The sequence below is a fragment of the Rhamphochromis longiceps genome, linkage group LG20 (assembly GCF_057381845.1).
Source record: "Rhamphochromis longiceps isolate RC_006_pf linkage group LG20, R_longiceps_female_GT1.1, whole genome shotgun sequence".
NCBI lineage: Eukaryota > Metazoa > Chordata > Actinopteri > Cichliformes > Cichlidae > Rhamphochromis > Rhamphochromis longiceps.
Window position 1 is genome coordinate 29,602,084 of NC_140576.1, and position 5,507 is coordinate 29,607,590.

Consider the following 5,507-nt stretch of genomic DNA (forward strand, 5'->3'; position numbering starts at 1 on the left):
AGGATGTCAATGTACACATTTTGGACAGAGAAGACAGATGGTTTGAAAGAGGAGTGAAAGAAGCATCTATGTCCACTGTGATCGGCCAACTTTGAACAGAGGGCGGGGCATACTACACCAACTGTCTCTCATCTATAATCCAGTTTTGAGGTCCCTTCCTGTAGACCAAGGATTTTCAATTATTTGAGAATATGAGAATATCATTATTCCTTAATCCTTATTGTAAGATGGGAACATGTACATTCACACAGTTTGTTGGAGGCACCTTTATTGGGGCACAACAATGAAATACGCTGGGAACACTTGATATGGTCACTTGAACATCCAACATGAGCAAACCTGAGACAGAACAAATGTGTTTTTGTTGTGCAGGTTTGTGCTTGGTACACGGTGTTAGGAAAGTGCCCTGCCTTCTCGGATTCGCAATCTTAACAGAACTTTTAATGTAGCCAAGTACAGGATAGGGTAGGGGAAATTAAAGTAAGATGGAGAGAATGGGCCAATAGCTAGATTCGTAGGAGGGATAAAGTGAGTTGCGTGGAGAAGAATGACTGGAGCCACAGGTAAAGTTGCTATGAATTGTATTAAACTATTTAGCAACAATTTAACAGCATTTCATGAACAGGAATGAAAACATAAAATAAAATACAGTGACAGCAATAATAATAACAATCAGAATCCTATCTGAGCTCAGATATGTCAGTCTTGCCAGCTTAATAGTCAGTGTTCAGTCAAGTCAAATCCAACAGGTCAAAAGTTTGTGATTGGTGCGATTTCGTCCTACCGCACTCTTGCAATTGTTCGTGAGAGAAGAGCAACTTGCCCTTCTGGGCCAACTCGGAATGGCTGTGGTTCGGTTCAAAGGGAAAGGCTCGCCATCTTCCTCGTCAGGAAGAGATCCAGGTCTCACGATCCCATAAAAAAACCTAGCCAGCACACTTCTAATGTTCAACTCTCAGAGAGGATCTTGTTCAACTCTCAGAGAGGATCTTGTCCACTTCATCCGCTCCCGTGCAGATCGCGATGGTTTCAAGATCCGAAATGTTCACAATAAATCAGGTCCATGCAGATCTCCGGTATGGATATTTGCTCAATTTATCAAGTTAATAGTTATTTTCCAGCGAAAAGCTTGGCGGTGAAAATCAGCGATGGTCTCGTGGACCTCCGTCTCTCTCTGTGTCTGAGCACGTGACGGTACAGAGCAGGGGAAGGTGGGGCTTGTTCCTTCCTAACCAGTAGGGGTGTTAAATATACTCTTTGGGTTTTATTCTTATATTTATAGTATTTATCTTTTATTATTGATTTATTTTTGACCAACTCAGTGATTAACAGAGTAATGATAAATCCCAATTAACAATAACATGTTGTAGTGCATTACTGAGTCGTGTAAACTCACTGGGTTACATCCTCCCCTCTTAAATCTCTTAAAATGAAAATAGTCCTGTAGCCTGGGGAAAGCATCATCTGGGAATGTTTTAATGGTGCTTGGAGGGGTTTGATTCCTGAGGGGTGTGTCTGCAGGGATGAGGAGTAGAGAGAGCTGGTCAGATTGTCCCAGGTGGGGGAGAAGTCTTCTCTTCACAGTTGAAAGTAAAAGGAAAACAAACCCCAGTTGGCCCACAAACATGACAGGAACTCCTCAGATTACAGCAAACATCAGTTTGTAGTGGACATCAACTGTTGTGAGATGACTGTGAAGGCTGGATTGTTTTACATTTTAGGAAAAACTATAATATATACCACGCATCTGTAAGGCTTATTTGGATATCTTACACGGCAGCTTCAAACAAATAATTATTTAAGTGTTAGCCCTCCAAAATTGAAAAACAAAATTTACCCAGTCATCAGTCATACCTCTTTGACTCTCTCGAAGCTGTGTGTTCCATCAGTTCGCCTTTAGGCAGTAATAGGTGAGTGTGCACAATTACTCCCATTATTGTTATTTTCGGGTTTGTGGGCAGATAAACAAGCAGGGCATGGTGAAAGTAATCGTTCCATTACAGGAAATGGAAAGTGCAAGAGGCGTAATCAAGCAGCTTTGTTGCAAAAACATGTCTCTGTTCTGCCTAATGGTGTTTTGAGTTTTGATGGTTGAAAGCCTGCTGCCACGTCAGCAGTCTACCTGCACTCTTTATGAGGAAAAGAAAATCATAGATGATCGTTTGTGGTGGTGCAAACGTACGTAAATGCTGCTTTTTATTTCACTTTGTCTCCTGATCAGACAAATACAGTTAGGTCAAGAGAGTGACTCTGTTTGTGACATTTTTTTCTTTGCTCATTTAATGTACGTCTTAATGTTGTTGTATCAACTGTTTACAAAAAAAAACATTGCAAGATAAAGATTTTTATATGTGCCTTTATTTTCAAATGTTTAGGTGAGAGTTTCATGGCATTATGGGCTGTTTACCATTTATTGTATCCAGAAAATAATCTGGAGCTAATTCCAAATATTGTTTGTATGTTTGTACTTGGTGTCTATTAAGGAATATTTTCAATATGTACTCCAAGAGGTTTGAATGCAATTGATGGAGGACATGTTTAGACTTAAAAAAACTATTAGATAAATGTACATAAATATAGACAAATAAATAGATCAGAGTGGCAAAAACAACACTTTTACACACACATTCTTAGAATATTCTTTTTTTTTTTAAAAAAAAAATGCACCAGCAAACTCCAAAAGACACTGACTTGTGTTCAAAGCAGCCAGTTTACTGTCTGAGATAGCTCTGATCAATCGAAGCACAGACCAAGGAGGGGTGTGGATTTACTCAGACTTTCTATCTGATATCTTACGGTTTTCATAATCAGTTCAGTTAAAGTAATTATTGCCAGTGATTTTGGCATTAATGAAAATGCTAAAATTGACAGCCTCAACATTGCATTCACTCTATTATTAGAGAGTGAATGCAACGGGCTTTACTCAAACTGTAAATGAGCCCACCCACCACTTTAATCACACAGGATCTTATTCTGATCCAGAGAAACTGAACATGTAACAGTACTCCCCGAAAACCCTATTTTTAAATTCACGAGCATGTATTACACAGCAGTGGGAATACAATATCATTACAGTAAATGTCTTTCTGAAAATGCTGTGACTAAATTTAAAGATATAATTCCTTTACTTTCACTCTCTTCACTGCCATGTGCTAAAACAGTACAGAGCAGCTACCTAAACTCTGCTACCACAGAAGCAGATTATTTCATTACTAGGGATGGGAACTGGCAACAATTTAGCATTTCCAATTCCATTATTGATATCACTTTTTGATTCGATTCCTTCTCGATTCTCATTGGGTTCTCACTGGTTCTGCTTCGAAAGCCATCACTATCACCAAGTAGCCTATCAAAGACATTACATTTGTGCAAATTAATTACATGCTGTGGTCAAATGTTTCTGCATGTTGGAGGTATTTCCCCTCTGCTGTGATCAATTTTGGGGTCATTACTCAAAAACGAATTATTAGTAAGGCAGTACGTTATTTCTTACTTTTGCGAGAGAACGCTGGCCTTCTGTCAAAAAGGTAGCATTAGTAATGGATGTTTAATTCAATTCAATTCAACTCAACTTTAGTTATACAGCGCCAAATCACAACAACAGTCACCTCAAGGTGCTTTATATTGTAAGGTAGACCCTACAATAATACATACAGAGAAAAGCCCAACAATCATGTGACCCCCCTATGAGCAAGCACTTTGGTGACAGTGGGAAGGAAAAACTCCCTTTTAACAGGAAGAAACCTCCGATAGAACCAGGCTCAGGGAGGGGGTGGCCATCTGCTGCAACCGGTTGGGGTGAGAGAAGGAAGACAGGATAAAGACATGCTGTGGAAGAGAGACTGAGATTAATAACAGGTACACAGCAAATCCAGCATGTCCAAATTAACACTGTCGGATTTGATTTCAACACTATTAAAGTGTCTATATGGGTCCACACCAGAGAGTGTTAATTTAACTCTTTTTGGAGAGTTGGTACGTTAACTCTGATTTAGTGTTAAACACCAAATCTGTCTGGAGTTGATAATTTAACACTTGGTGTTAAGAGTTTATATATTAACTCTCAAAGAGTATTTTAGTTTAACTACGTAAGAGTTATCTTCTAATTCATTCTAAAAAGCGGGAATTTTACTGTTCTGAACTTCTAGAAATTTCTTTTGGAAATAAACATTTACTAAAAAGATGCAATGGTTTTTGAAAAACATTTATTCTGAACTGTGCACCCCAATTTCAAAACATTTTCTGAAAGATGTAACAGTATACATGTTCTCACTTTCATTAGAATTTTGTTTATCAAAAGGTCTGACATGGTAAATGCAAATAACAGCATTCTCATCACTTATTTCTTTAATACAATATGCATGTCCTTCATTCATCCCTTTGTGGAACTTCAACGCACTTCTGCTCTCCCCCATATTCCATCTTCACAAGCATATCCTGTGTGGAGATTGAATAAAAATTAGTTGACACTAATTAATGGCACAAATAATCCAGTAAACAATTGCAGCACAGTAAAAAAAAAAAAAAAAGGAATCCTCTTTGAGCCATTACTTGTGTAAAGTATTTTCCCAAAAGTCAAAGACACAGGCAACAGGTAATACTGAACTAAATGTAAAACCTCAACCTTTTTAATTTTTACCTAAACCGTGTGCACAAAACTCTGGAGGGATCTAAATGCTAACGTAGAACCCAGTCAGGACGTCTGCTACTGCTGTTTGCTCGTTGTTGTTTTTTTATGGGCGATCGTTTTCAGGCTTCAAGTAGCACCATTACACCAACATTTCACATTCTACACATTGTTTTAGGTGTATTTGACCAAAAGTTTGACTGAAAATTCACATGCAAGCTTTTTTTCAAGGCTGTGGTATTTGCCCGCAAACAACAATACCTTTCAGCTAGCTAAAACAGAATATTATGCTATCAGCGAGCAACATGGCTAATGCCTTTCACACAGCTTTGTCTCAACTTCAAAGAGCCACAGAAGTAAAAGCTAATAACAATTGAAACAATCTTTGAAAAAATGACTTACCAAGCATGGCAAACAACTCAAATATGTAGAGCAAAATGTTCTGAAACGGCTTCACTTCAGCTTCGATTGGAGCCTATGGTGCTGAGGGCGGAGTCTGTGAATTTACTCTGTTGGTGTCATAGCCCCTGTAGGAGTTCAGAGTTAAGAGGTCAAGAGTTAATGTTTCCATTTTAACACCTCCAGATTTGACAGAGAAACACTCATTTTTAACACTCGATTTTAACTACTATCATTTTACACCTCAGAGTTACATTAAAAGAATGTGACTCTGCTTAGAGTAAAATTAACTCTACTTTTGCAAGGAGACTATTAACACCAAAAAATTTAACACTTTTGAATTTGCTGTGTATGATTCAGTGCAGAGAGGTCTGTTAACACATAGTGAGTGAAGAAGAAACACCCAATGCATCATGGGAGTCCTCCCAGCCTACACCTGTTGCAGTAATAATTTTACCTCTTTACTCTCTTGACTCTGGAT

The 5,507-nt window shown here is 38.3% G+C and overlaps 1 long non-coding RNA gene across 1 annotated transcript; it reads right to left on the minus strand.

Annotated features, from left to right (window-relative positions):
- Positions 1–4,188: 4,188 nt before the first annotated feature.
- On the minus strand, positions 4,189–5,145 carry LOC146645581 (uncharacterized). The gene is made up of 2 exons (XR_014909180.1): positions 5,030–5,145; positions 4,189–4,437 (listed from the first exon to the last, which is right to left on the minus strand). It is a non-coding gene; the product is annotated as an uncharacterized LOC146645581 (long non-coding RNA).
- Positions 5,146–5,507: the final 362 nt, after the last annotated feature.